This window comes from Rutilus rutilus (genome assembly GCF_951802725.1).
Source record: "Rutilus rutilus genome assembly, chromosome: 23".
In the NCBI taxonomy this organism is placed as follows: Eukaryota; Metazoa; Chordata; class Actinopteri; order Cypriniformes; family Leuciscidae; genus Rutilus; species Rutilus rutilus.
The window spans coordinates 1,018,290-1,033,645 of record NC_140233.1 but is presented as its reverse complement, the minus strand read 5'-3'; the positions used below and the strand labels follow the sequence as shown (position 1 = coordinate 1,033,645).

Here is a 15,356-nt window from a genome sequence, read left to right as displayed (position 1 = left end):
GGGGTCTTTTATTTAAGGCCGTTACCAACCAGGCGCTAGCTTACCAGGAGCCACACAAAACAAATATAAGCAAAAATTGCTTACCTGATTTTATGGCGCCTTTGTTTGTGAGGTCTCTGCCAGCGAACTGGGGATCACTCCTCGACCCCTTCGCCACTCCTGGCTTCGCTCGCCAATTATGCTGTAGCCAATTCTAAGTCCTCAAATCGGGTCTCGAAGAAATCTCTCAAGAGTCGAAGTTCCAGGTTTCAGAAGAAATAACTTTATTGACAAGCAACAAAGGAGATGCAGCTGTTCATCTGATCTGCAATGGTCGGAACCTCAGGGGCACGTTCAAGTTAAAAACAGTGCGCAACGTTTTGCTACGGTTTCCGGGTTGAACGTCATGTTTCCTGGAGACGGCGTGCACCGGTGTGCAACGGGGTTTGAGATACGTTTTCTCTTGTTTGGTGGGGGTGTCAGAACTGCAGTCCAATCAGCAGCAACATGTATATAAAGCACGCGGTATTAAAGTGAACTCGCACAATGGGTTCAAGGAAAGTAATTTACAAATGTGTTGGATGCAGCTCGGTATACGCAACAACTGAGGATATTAGAAGACAAGTTTTATTGTAAAAATATAGGATATCAACATAATAATGTAGTTGTTTATATTTGTAGCTTCATTGCAAGTGTATGACATTTGGTATAGAAATAAACAATGGTAATTAAGTGCTTTTCCTAAAAATGAGAAAGAAAATACAGAGTATTAAAACAGTATGACCTACAAATAAAGTCAGTATGTGAGGCTAAATAGATGTGTTTTAGTCTGAATTAGGTAAGATGTGTGCTTCCATTTCAGTTTCCACAAATCCCTTCACTCTGTTGGGAACTTATTATTCCTTCATCGAAGCAAAAACCAGGAGACTTGAGATGGATCTTATAAGCAGAAGAGATTTATTCTTCCAAGTCTGTAGTCTGTAGTTCATCATCATCAAGACTGACCATAATACAGTATTCATTGTAATTATACTTTTCAAAGAGGGGAGGGATTACATAGAGGTGGAGTCTCTGAACAAAGCATGTAAATTAAGTATGAACACACCCTACTCTGAGAGCGCTACCAGTCCAATTGAATCAGCATAACTTATTCAAATGCTGATACTGGCCAGGAACTCCGGTTCCAAGAGCCATCCCAGAGCCATTAAAGACAAAAGGTGAAAGTCTCCCCTACAGCTAATCCAATCAACCTAACGATTTATCCTCAAGGGCTGGGGCTCGAGCCATTAAAGACAAAAGGTGACTTACAATAGAGAAAAACAGGACTGGCAGAAACTGTTGTTACTATTATCCTAACCTAACCTTAAAATGCTAACTTAAATGTACTCAACTTTTACTGTTGCAACCTAAATGAAACATTTCATAAATTTGTAATACAACAACTCGATTGGGATGTCCTCTTTTGTTCTGGGCGGCAAGTGCAGTAACTGTAACATCGGGCATATTTTGTAGTATTAAACACATATTTATACCGACTTCATCAGGCTCCGAACATTCTTCACAAAGAACACAAAGAATGGCCTTCTCAGCTGCCATAGTTGCAACTCTTGCGTCATCAGAACAGTGTGTTCAACGCATCACCGTTTCTGTTTAAAAAACGTTGTGCAACGTTGTCGGGGCTGAACGCAGCCCAGGTCTTATACCTTTTCTTATCACTAGGTAGCCAATCAGCTATCTTTCTCTTCTTGCTCAACCTCAAGATCTCGCTAGCGTTAGCATTATCTTTCCCGGAGACATTATTCTATTGGTGGAAAAATCTTTGGCCATACCCATTTTTAAATAATATCTTGGGTCACATGATTCTCTGCACCTGCAGTGTTCTAGTGCCATCCATCATTTTTAATTAACATTTTTAGTACCATCTTATCAACTACCTATACCAGGGGTGCCCAACCCTGCTCCTGCCGATCGACTGTCCTGCACAGTTCATCTCCAACCCTAATCAAACACACCTGAAGCAACCAATTAAGGTATTCAGGATCGCTTGAAAATGAAAGGCAGGTGTGTTTGATTAGGGTTGGAGATGAACTGTGCAGGACAGTCGATCGGCAGGAGCAGGGTTGGGCACCCCTGACCTATACACATCTTCTCTCTGAGCTTGTTAGGTACTTTTCTCATCCTCACAAACCCCTTGACCTAATTTAACCTGATTTATCCTTTTATCCATTTCATTTGAAAGCCCAGTTTCTAGCATTTGTAAAACCGCATTCTTCCATCTTCCAGCCAGCAGCCATATCACCCTGTAGCCCAAGACTGGTTGCCCACTGAAGCTAAGCAGGGCTGAGCCTGGTTAGTACCTGGATGGGAGACCTCCTGAGAAAACCAGGTTGCTGCTGGAAGAGGTGTTAGTGAGGCCAGCAGGGGGTGCTCACCCTGTGGTCTGTGTGGGTCCTAATGCCCCAGTATAGTGACGGGGACTATACTGCCAAAAGAGCACCGTCCTTCGGATGAGACGTTAAACCGAGGTCCTGACTCTCTGTGGTCATTAAAAATCCCAGGATGTCCTTCGAAAAAGAGTAGGGGTGTAACCCCGGCATCCTGGCCAAATTTGCCCCTTGGCCTCTGTCCATCATGGCCTCCTAATCATCCCCATACACTGATTGGCTTCATCACTGTCTCCTCTCCACCAGTAAGCTGGTGTGTGGTGGGCGTTCTGGCGCAATATGGCTGCCGTCGCATCATCCCAGTGGATGCTGCACATTGGTGGTGGTTGAGGAGATTCCCCCATCTATGTAAAGCGCTTTGAGGTCTCAGAAAAAAGCGCTATATAAATGTAACGAATTAAAATTATATCTAAAATCCGAAATATGCTTTAAATGAAAAATGCAGAACAATTAGTACATGCGTTCATGACCTCAAGGCTAGATTATTGTAATACTCTACTGGGTGGTTGCCCTGCACGCTTAATAAACAAACTACAGCTAGTTCAAAACGCAGCAGCTTGAGTTCTTACCAGAACCAGGAAGTATGACCATATTAGCCCGGTTCTGTCAACACTGCATTGGCTCCCTATTAAACATCGCATAAATTTTAAAATATTGCTGATTACTTACAAAGCACTAAATGGTTTAGCTCCGCAGTGCTTGAGCGAGCTCTTAACGCATTATAGTCCTTCACGTCTATTGCGATCTCAAAACTCTGTCCAGTTGATAATACCTAGAATATCAAAATCGACTGCTGGCGGTAGATCCTTTTCCTATTTAGCACCAAAACTTTGGAACAGTCTTCCTAACATTGTCCAGGAAACATTCACATTGAACATTATACATTTCTATTATTCAAATCAGTTAAATGATTATTAGGATGAATAAATTAGGCCAGCCGGAACCAGGAACACTTCATATAGCACCCAATGTGCTCGTTACATCATAAGAAGAATGGCATCTACGCTAATGTTATGGCTCGTTTTCACCGAGTGGTACGGTTGGTACACGGTACGCAATGACAGTTTGCACTGTCAAAAGTTGTGAATGGTACCAAAATGCTGTACCGTACCACTTTTTCGGTACCCTTCCATTGGGGTACCTAGCACAGTGGTGGTACTAAAGGGTGGAGCTAGACTCACTGCAGGACGTTGATTGGTTGACAGAGTATCATCACTTGCGCGTGCTACAAGGGGATTGACAACATGAGAGGTGCCATTTTTTAATAAACAGTTTAAATATAATACTTCTGTTACTGTGTCACGAAATGTAGTTTTAAGAGTTTTTCAGGTGAGAATGTAGTTGTTTAAAGCTCAAATCTGTGGTTTATTTATAAAGATTTATGAAAATTTGATCCAGGTTGTGAGATCCAGGTGATCACCGGGCGCTCGGCGCTCATGTACCCCGCCTGGAACAGCCTTTCCTCGGCTAGTCATTCTGACCTTTGCCGCTGACTCTGACGTCTCTGTAGTGGTTAAACATGAGATATAATTCGTCTTGTGTATATCTAACGGGCGATATTTGGTCTTGTGAATCATTTTCACTTTTGTCATTTTCATTTTATTACAGTGAAGATTATTTACAGTGCACATATCGCCTGGACCATATTAATATGTTTAATTTTTTTTGAAATTTAAAAGAAAAGAGGCAGGGTTGTGTTTTATATTTTGTTTTGTTATAAATGGTTAACATTATACAGCAGTGAATATAATCAAAACATGTTGCCTGAACCACATTTGTGTGGCTATAATGTTTAAGATTTCTTTAAATGAAAACGTAAAGAGGCAGTGTGGTGTTTTATAACATATTTCGTTTTATTGTTGCCTAAAATGTACATACAGAGATAACCGGAGTAGCAGAGCGAGCTGAGTGATGCTTTCAATAACGCGCTGTTCCATTTGCAAAATTACTGGACTCGCATCCTAGGGAGTCTTTCTCCTGAGTCGGACTTGGCAAGTCTGAACTTTGCGTACTTGCTATTGAGAAACGCCTAATGTCGGCGCTTGGCTTCTTGTGACAAACAGCTACATGCCGAGATGCAAGAACAAGATCTGCAGTTTATCATCCATTGTTGTTTACTATGTCGCTTTCGTCTTCGCGCGAAAATGACGTTGATCGCTTCTTTCTGGCATAGGCTACACCACGCCTATCAAGTATGGTTCTGTTGGCGGTGGAAATGCAAGCCGGATCAGGGTTTACCGTCCCGAATCATACTATACTGTACCGTTCTGCTCGGTGGAAACGGGCAGGATCCGGGCCGGATCCAGATCAGATGGATGACCTGCACCTAGACACGACCATAATGCATGATGCAGTCAGCCGGATCCGGGCCGTATCCAGATCAGATGGAGGACCTGAGCCTAGACACATCCACAACGCATCTCTGAAGTGTCAGCAGAGATTGTGTCAACTAGACTCTCCCCTTTTGAAGGCCTCATTGACACGACAGCCATCAGCACTGATCCTCAACAAACTCGTCTCCGTACCAGTGAGTAGTGAGGACTCCGACTTCCAACCAGATGGAACTGGGTAAATACTAGTGGTGTCAACAATAATCGATTCGGCGATGCATCGCAATGCGGGGCATGCACGATTCAGCATCGATGCGGCAAAGTGCCATAATCGATTATGTCACTGTTTTAGGGGTGTAACAGTAGGCCTACGCGTATTCGTACTAAACCGTTCGGTACAAGGCACGCATTTTCAAACCGAATGGTTATTTCAAATGTAAGCGCGTCGCGAGCGCGCTCATAATGTAGACGCTGGCGCGACCACAACATCAAATGGCAAACGCAATGTAAGCCGAACGAAACTGAGCTACTCGTGACGGACTGTTTATCAGTTTGGACCAACGCAGCGCGAGCCGATCTTATACTACACAACGCTAAGAGATCCAGTAAAGAAAGCATTTGAACTCGCCACTAAAGTAATAACATCGCTGCGAGATCTAGTGAGAAACATTCACATTTCTCCATTATTAACGGATCAAACAGCGCTGACGTGGAAACCAGGAAGAAACATTGTGACATGAATGAACTATCCAGTGTCCACAGATCAGCAATATTCACCATGGATTTACTGTAGTAACACTAACTGCAACTTTGGAAGTTTGGCAGGAATAGTAGGCTATCATGCTTTCAAGTAACGTTATGTCGGATTTATTTCGACATTATGAATAACATTGCTGCCCTCAAATGTTAATCTGAACTAAAATAAACATTTGTTTATAAGCACAACATATTACATTTAATTTTTTCCAAGGAGCTGTTTTGTTTTATATGCTCCTAAGAAGAGTTAATTATAGCTCCATCAAAAAAAAATCCATAAAAAAAAAAAAATCAAGGAAATTTCTCTGGCATTTCTTTCTTTTTGCTGTATCGAAAACGTACCGAACCGTGACACAAGTGTATCGTATTGAACCGAACCATGAATTTTGTGAACCGTTACACCCTACACTGTTTATTTTCTGGCCTTGAGTTGGACAATAAAGTTGAAATTTAATTTCAAATGGTTCTCAAGCAGAGAGAAGATAAACATTTCTCATTCAAAGCACTGAAAGCAGTGATTTATGCTTTCTTTTTCAGGTTTGAAAATGTCATATCCAATACCCTGTACCATTCAATTTTATTTTATTTAATGACATTTATGTCAAAGATACAGGAGAGTGATAATACACACATAGCAGCCAATAAAATATGTTGTTCAATATCTGACTGCTTGTATTGCCTCATGACTGATGAAAATTTTGCCTTGTTGTGTGCAGTAGAATTTTGATGCATCGCAATGCATCGTAGAATCGAATTGAATCGAATCGTTACCTGGTGAATCGTAATCGAATCGAATCGTGAGGGCAGTGCCAATGCACACCCCTAGTAAATACACTGAATGTTCTGATCCAGTCTGACTTCTGACCAGGAGCGGACTGGGACCAAAAAGTGGCCCTGGACTTTCTGGCCCACAGCAGCCCACCACATCCCACATCATAACGCATTGGCTCATTAATGTGCAGAATAATATTTAACACCACTTATAGCATAAAAATATAACACAATACAAAAATAAATGCTATTTAAACATTTATTTAAGTAACACAACATATATTAGGTCATATTTGTAAAACAAAGGGAAACAGACAGAAAAACATTAAGACATACAACGTTATTAATATAAAACTATCAAGACTGCAAATCAGCTAGTCAGGGGATATCATCTTGGTGCAGTGTAAGATACAGTACTCAGCAGAGTAAACTGCACCACTCAGCTGTACAACTCCTGAATCAAGATTGAAACTATTTTGCATTAACACGAATCCTCATGGCATACTATTAGGCTATCATGTGACATTAAACTGCCGCTTTTTTTTTTACGTGTAACTTTTCAGCTCCACCTTTTCTTTTCTTCCACCTTTTCATCCATGGACAATTATTTGTAATTATCTTCTCAGAGAAATTCGCTGTAACAGATCAATCTCTCTCTCTCTGTAAATGAGACGTGAAAGGGGGCGTATTTCAAGACACGCAATAGTAATTAACGGGGAGGGAGGGCAATACACTCACATGCACACAAAAAACACTCCTTGTCGGCTGCGCCCGCGCGATCAACTTACTCATCCATTTGCGTAGAAATTTAATATCATGATTTCCATCTTTTTTTTTTTTCAAACTTAAGAAACCACTTTGCTTTATGGGTTAACATTTCATTAAACTGTCATGTGGTTGGTTTTGACATTGGCTGTCATGAAGCCATTCTAACATTTTAATGACAAATTAAATTTGTACCACTGTAGTTGAGGTCAAGAAAAACATTCATGACAGTTATAATGGCCTCATGACAGCCAATGTCAAAACCAACCACCTAACAGTTTAATGAAATGTTAACCCATAAAGCTAAGTGGTTTCTTAAGTTTGATAATTAATCTGCTATGTCATGTTTATGACATATTTATGACAATTCAAGTTGTCATGACAAAGACACTGAGAGGTTATGATGTATTGGTTTATGTCAAGTTGTCATAACAAAGACATCTCAAACAATGTCATATTTGCATTAATGCTCAAAACATCATAACTTCTTTAGATACACACAGACTTTTTTTTTGTTTGTTTGTTGTTGTTGTTTTGTTGTTGTTGTTGTGTGAATTCAGGTTCATTTCCAAATCATTACATTTCCATTTCTTGCTGAAGTCAAATACTGTAATTGTTGCTATTTTCACAAATGAAAAAGGAGCACAGAAGATCTGATTGGTGGGTTTTACCCATACACAAAAGAAATATATTTTCTGGATATGTTTTGGAATATATGCAAATATTTGAATTTGGCCCAATAAATATATTTCATACTTATATTTCATATATTTTTGTTATATTTCAGAATATATTTCAATGTATTTTTTTCTGTACGGGTCCCCAAAAGTGTCAAAAATATATGTGGCATATATTCCAAATACATTGAAATATATTCTGAAATATAACAAAAATATATGAAATATAAGTATGAAATATATTTATTGGGCCAATTTCAAATATTTGCATATATTCCAAAACATATCCAGAAAATATATTTCAAATATAATTCTTTTGTGTATGGGTAGGATATTTGTGTTCCCACGCAAAACCTGTTGTGAGCTCGGACAAACACTTCCTGTTTAATGTCCCGCTGGCAGTGTTTCAGAGCTCCGTACGTTAATGGAGCGTTTCATAGTGTTTGAACTTGGACTCAAATATAAAGAAATGCGGTCAGTGCTTAACTTTAGGAGTTCAGTGAAGTTGGCAATATATTCACATAGGCTATTCGAACTTCCCGGATCAATATTCTTGAGCTAAATGTTGTAAAATCACAAACGACACTTATTTACAATCACAGTAACCTAGACAACGAGCTACAACCCAATGCTCCTCAAAACGAGCTTTATAATATAAATTTGTCTCCAACCAGCCGATTGAGAGACGTCCAAACAAGGGGCCGTCTGCAAAGTGCAAATCCCAAAACCCTTCTGCACATTTTATATTATTAAACACATTCAATAGCTTCACTGTGACACACTGTACAGCAGCTCCTGTCACCAAATTCAGTTCACACATCACTGCTCTCCTGCTGGTTATACTACATTACTTAGTTTGATTAAAAAAAAAATCATAATTTGTATGATTATTTATTAGAAAAAATATTCAATAACTTCACACTGTTATACAGTGTAATGCCATCAAATTCAGTAAGCAAAAATAATGCAAAAGCTATGGTTGTAACTAATTATGTTAGCTGCGTACAGTACCAATATAATTTGTAAAGAATAGGCCTACTTATTTTTTATGTGCAATTACTTCCCAAACTAAGTGTTGTATAACCAACTTTAGAGCAGTGATGTGTGAACAGAATTTGGTGTGTTAGAGTGAAGTAACTGAATAAGTTTCATAATATAAAATGTGCAAAAGCAGTGCAGTATGACCAGTAGGTCACCATTGATGTCTAAACTGAATTGGGTGGCACTACAGTTTGTAACATTGAAGTTAATGACCATTTCTTTTGTATTTTTGACTATGAGTTAATGCTGTAGTCCATGTTTTGGGTTATATTGCACTTTGCAGACGTCCCTTCGACTTGTCTCTCAGCCGGCTGCTCATAGAGATCCAGGCGGCTGAGATCCAGGATCCGTGGCCACGATTTATTTTTCACGTTCCCACAAGTTTATATGTTGTGGCCACGACAAAACTAAGTGAACTGAATGGTCCCACTACAGTCACCGTAGTTATTTGCGTTCCCACCCAACACTTTTGCATTCCCTCGCAAAGATATTTGCGTTCCCTCACAAAACCTGTTGTGTACGGTGAGGTGTGTATGTTAGGTTCACTTAGTTTTGTCGTGGCCACAACATATAAACTTGTGGGAATGTGATAATAAATCGTGGCCACGAGATCATTTTGTTGAGGTAACGACATCATTATGTCTCCAGAATGTTGCAGTAACATGGTTTGATATGAGTTGTGCATATAGTATGGGACGTCACTTATGAGAATGCTTGGGGTTACTTTACTGTAACCCTTGTTCCCTGAAAAAGCGGAACGAGATGCTGCGCTGCTCAGCGCATTGGGAACGTCTTTAAACGTGACCAGCTGTGAATATAGTGTGTAACACATTAATAGAATTGACCCGGAGGTAATATAGCCTCGGTTGATGAGGTCATCGGTGCACACCCGCGACGCGAGGCTATAAATAGATGAGCCACAGGTGTATCATCAGGATAATTTTTCTGAAGAGCACGCCTGGGACATCTTCAGCACGGCAATGCAGCACAGCATCTCGTTCCGCTTTCTCAGGGAACAAGGTTACAGTTAAGTAACCCCGAGCGTTTCCTTTCAAAAGCTACAATCGATGCTGCGCTGCTTAGCGCATTGGGAATGAAAATGCCCTCGCCGCCATGCTCGAAGCTCTGGACCCCTTACGGTTGTGTAGGTGTGCTCAACAAGAACGCAAGAAGGCCTCAGACATTAGCTTGTGATGTCGACTCAAGGACGTGAGAGCTCGGAGTGGCATGATCATACAAACTATAAAATATTATGAACGTGTGCGGAGAGGACCAGCCTGCCGCATCACAAACATGTTGTAAGGGGGCACCTCTTGCCAAGGTGGTGACCCCCCTGGTGGAGTGAGCCCTAAGACTCGTTGGCAAAGCTTGACATCGCGCCACATAGGCAAGAGCAATAGCATCCCTGACCCAATGAGACATGGTCTGCTTAGTGGCAGCAGCCCCTCGGTTAAGGCCCCCATAACAGACGAACAGTTGCTCTGACTTACGCCACTGGCTAGTGCGGTGGACATAGGCCTGAAGAGCACAGACTAGGCACAGTCTGTGAGATCTCTCCTGCTCCGGCGTTGTGAACGGCAGAGGGCAAAAGGTATGGCGGAAAATCAATGACAAAATTAACGGAGCGCACAACTGATGCTGCCGCGTGCAGTAAATGACTTTCGTGAGAGGATAACAGATCTACACATGAGGAAACGATGATCATTCCGCACGCTCTCGCGCTTGATCTCCTCTTGCCTGCTGCTTTTGCCCGCTCGAACACTTTTATTTTTGGCAGTCGAGGGGCGGGACTTACTGACTACTGTCATTGGTTACAATGTCATTGGACGCCTATCCTTGACTTCAGACATGAGACATCAAAAGTTAACATTTTAAACTTGAGCGTTTTTACCGTTTTGTTTAAGCCTCGAAGATCTAAGATTGGACGCAAAAAGACTCTCTCTTTGTCTTTGATGCTAGACAGATTCAGCCACAGATGCCACTCTGTGCTCACCAAAGCAGACATTGAACGGCCGATGGTGCGGGCCGTTTGCTTGGTAGCACGAAGAGACAGGTCTGTGGCTCTACGAAGCTCAGTGAAAGCTTCCTCATCAATTGTCCCCCCCCCCGCTCTCAAATCCTTCAAGAGGTCAGCCTGGTACGCCTGTAACACCGCCATGGTGTGCAGCGCAGCACCAGCCTGCCATGCAGCTTGGTAAGCTTTACCCACGAGAGCCGACGTTGTTCTACACAGCTTTGAGGGGAGGGTAGGTTTCTTCAGCGAAGATGCAGACCCAGGCGAGAGATAGCTCGCGAGCGTCTCTTCAACCTGGGGCTTCTCCGCATACCCGCATGACTTCGCACCCATGATAGTCAGAAAAGTCGACGTTGAAGGCACGTAGAGATACGCGAGGTATATGGTTTACTCCATTATTTAGATAATTCATCATGGAGGTCCTCGAAAAAGGGGAGAGACTAATGTCGTGGCCCCTCCCACTTGCCACCGGACAGAAACCTATCCTCTAGCTTACTGCGTTTGGCGGTCTCTTGTTCGCGAGGCCAGACAAGCTGTAACCTGGCCACCGCGAGGGTAACCACCTCAAGTTATTCCTCGACGGATTTATCGTTGTGCGAGGAATGCTCAGAGAATGGCTGTTCGAAGTCCACAGACCAAAGAGATTCATCATCGTCCTTCGCGTGAACCGGATCACGCAAGGAAACGTGTGGATCTGCTGAACGAGCAAGCGAAAGGGACGGACCCGTCTCTTGCTCGTCAGCCAAATCCATTTGGGAGCCCCACGATGGTGATGTGGGTGCAGACTGAAAGTAGCCAAGACGAGCACGAAGCATTTTGACAGTGAATAATTCGCAATGCTCGCACTCGCTTGACTCAAATGCAGTGACTGCATGCTCCTCCCCCAAACACACAAAGCAGTAAGCGTGTGTATCCAGTTCTGACATAGGACGAGAACATGGAGGGACACAGCGCTTATTCTGCTGTTGACTAATTTTTTAACCGGCTGATTTATTTTAACTTAAACTCTTTTCACTTGTTGTTGAGATGAGAAGGAGACAAATCTGCACACTGCCAGTTATGAACACTAACTCCTAATAAAGATCTGAAGTGAGTTTTGTAGAGAGAGAGAGAGAGAAAGAGAGAGAGAGAGAGATTGCTTGACGCACACATACATAGAGTGGTCTGAAAACAAAAGATCCTGACGATGCACCTGCGGCTCATCTATTTATGGCCTTGCGGGTGCGCGGCAATGACGTCATCGATCAAGGCTATATTACCTCCGGGTCAATTCTATTGACGTGTTTACACACTATATTCACAGCTGGTCACGTTTAAAGACGTTCCCAATGCGCTGAGCAGCGCAGCATCGTTTGTAGCTTTGAAAGGGAACTTTAAATATACGTTTCTAAAGGTAACGTGACACATCAACACTTTTCGATCTGTTACTGCAAATGAGAAACATCAAAGTCTCTCCAGCGTCTCTCAAACACTCTTCTGATATGATGGTGATATTTATCACCTGCACATTTAATAGAGCGTTTTATTTTCCTCCATAGAAATGAAGAGCAATCGAGCCGATCAATGGCAGCCAGTGAAGTGAACCAACGAGATGCTGCTGAAAAGGTTGTGTGTTTTATTTTTATTTACATTGTGAACACACATCGTTTGAGGCCCATGTGCTTGTTTTATGACAGATAATTGGTATTTGACATTCCATGACTATTACTGTTATAAAAGTTACAGGAACCCAGACAGGATCATTTCCAGAGTCTCTCAAACACAAAGAAGACTGACTCAACAGCCAAGAACAGAAGTAAGACATGAACCCTTCATCTGATCTGAACATCTCCATCTGTAAAGCATGTGAATCATGATTTGAATTAAACACTTTCTCCATCCCTGAAACCCTGTGGAGATGTAAATATCCTGCTACAGAAAAGAATTGATGCCTCACGTTACTGTCTGTGCTTGTTTTCTGAAGATGGACATTATTAATACACATGGGCTTCTGACTTTTCTTCTCACATTTCTCACATCTCATTGCTGTTAAAGCTGATGAACATTGGTTGGCTTATGCAGAATCAAAATGCTTTTAGTCCAGACCTACTCACTTTTAAACCTAGCCAACATTTGCTTTGAACCGTAGAGTCAGTTTCTGATCTCGATGGCTCTGTATGTTGTAAGATCTGCTGGATGTGTTTCTGGAGTTTCTCTGGTCAGCTGGATGGACGTCAGTCCAGTGTTAATGTGTTTCTCATTTCAGGATACCGTGGGCTGGAGAATCAAGGGTCCTTCTCCTGCTTGAATGCAGTTCTTCAGACGCTCTTCATGACGAAGGGATTCAGGCAACATGTCGAGAGGTAAAGAAACATCTTTCACTTCCAGCAGTGGAAACAACATGACAAACAGCCGATCGATAAACACTCAATGTCTTCTGTAGTTTGGGTTCATCTGATGGACGCTTGGCTGAAGAGTTGAAGAAGTTGTTCAGTGAATTAGAAACACAACAGAAAACTGCAGTTTCAGCAGCTGGAGTCACAAAGAGCCTCGGCATTACAGACGGTTGGTCTCTTTATTGCTGTTTCCAGCATTCTAGTCAGGGGGCCAATTCTGAAAAAGGCTTCCGTTAAGACTTTTGCGGACATGTTTTGGTACAAGCTGTCACCCTATTTTTTTTAGTTAGAAGACACCCATAGGTAAGATATTAGGGTGGTTGTCAAGCTGAATTTTTTTTGTGTGTGACTTGTACAAGCAATTTCAGGCCAATTTTTTGGTTTCCTGCTCAACACGACATGCCAACAGTAAATGTTGAATATCTCCACAACCACAAGGACCATATTCATAAAAATGGTATCAAATGAAAGCCAACACTCATGGGATGTCTGCTGAAGTGTCAGAATGAACATTTATTGTACAGTGTAAGAGACAACAGAACTAGAACATGAAAAAAACAATCTCCGCCTAAAGAGAACCAGTTTTCAAAGTTAATATTAGCTTGGAAACATAACCTAGTATGCCAAAACCTCTATCAATCAGTATCCATATCTATGGGAATGAGTCAAGCTAAGTTTAAAGCTTGTAGGGAGAGACAGTGCAATGCTGCACAAGTTATAATACTTTAATGTCAAGGCGGAAATTTAGAACTGTAGATGATGGTCTATGGTGCTATTTGACTTAATTAGTGTACCAGGTTGTAACACAAATTATATTTAATTCACATATCACTATAGTTATTAATTCCATCCTAACAAAACTGCTCTCTCACTTCTTTAGGGTTAGGGGTTAGTAACTAGTTAGTAGTAATAACTATGTAATAGTCGTATGGCAAAGGTATGTTTTTCCCCATCAAAGCAGTGGCTCTCAGGTTGTCAGAGGTTGGCTCTCAGGTTGTCAGTCTCATCCCTTTGAGACTGAATGGATTGAATAAGCAAGGTCAAGCTAAGCGCAATGCAAATAATGGTGTGTGTCTATTATATTGCAAAAATATTGCACAATATTATACTCCAATAATCTCTAGAAAGAGCACAAAGACACCACTTCCTGAAAAATCACTTCAATCAAAGGGCTTTATCTTGGCTGTATTTTCCATATTTGTCTTGACAAATTAAACATTTTTCCCAATCAATATCTCTTCCTATTTTTTTTTTTCTTTTTTTTTTTCTTTGGACGCTAGGCTTACAGCTCCCTCTGGATCCATGTTATCTAATCTGAAGGCAAAGAAATTTTTCACTACACTAGTCTGATTGGTTTCTGAGTGGATCACTGCAATGTCCTCTGACATAAGCTGAGGGCTTTGCTATCTAACAAACTTATTAACACTTTTAGCTATAGCAGACTGTAAAATAGGCTGCTGTGCAGCAAATAAATTAAAAACATAATATTTCCATTACACATCTGCACAAAACTTAATTTACCTATTAGTAAGTAAGATAGTAATTATGAAAGTAAATTAGCCTAGCTATACACTCACCTAAAGGATTATTAGGAACACCTGTTCAATTTCTCATTAATGCAATTATCTAATCAACCAATCACATGGCAGTTGCTTCAATGCATTTAGGGGTGTGGTCCTGGTCAAGACAATCTCCTGAACTCCAAACTGAATGTCAGAATGGGAAAGAAAGGTGATTTAAGCAATTTTGAGCGTGGCATGGTTGTTGGTGCCAGACGGGCCGGTCTGAGTATTTCACAATCTGCTCAGTTCTACCAGAAAGACTCGGGAGATAAAATGATATAACAAGAGTAAATTTATTAATAGCTCAGCAAGCATAGTCTTTGGCGTAGGCCCCGTCCTTAGCAAGCAATGCGAGGGTAACGGAATCTGCAAATCCCGCCTGAAGATGAAGGCAGGGGCGCAGCCAACCCCCTGGAGGTAAAGGAAGGGACCATCCTGGTGGTGGTGGGGAGGATGGAGGTAATTGGCGCCGTCAGTATCTGCGAACTCAGACGGATGTAAGTACCATTCTTTTATACTGAGAGTGTTAACACATGATTGGTTAGAAGTGAGTTAATTCATGACGTGCTGATTGAGTCTTCCTGGCAGAACTTAACGCTAAGCTTACATTTACTGGGATTTTCACGCGCAACCATTTCTAGG

The 15,356-nt window shown here is 41.5% G+C and overlaps 1 protein-coding gene across 1 annotated transcript in view; it reads left to right on the top strand.

Annotated features, from left to right (window-relative positions):
* LOC311283512 (E3 ubiquitin-protein ligase RNF19B-like) overlaps positions 1-15,356 on the top strand; it is a 320,725-nt gene that overhangs the window by 51,848 nt on the left and 253,521 nt on the right. The window lies entirely within an intron of this gene.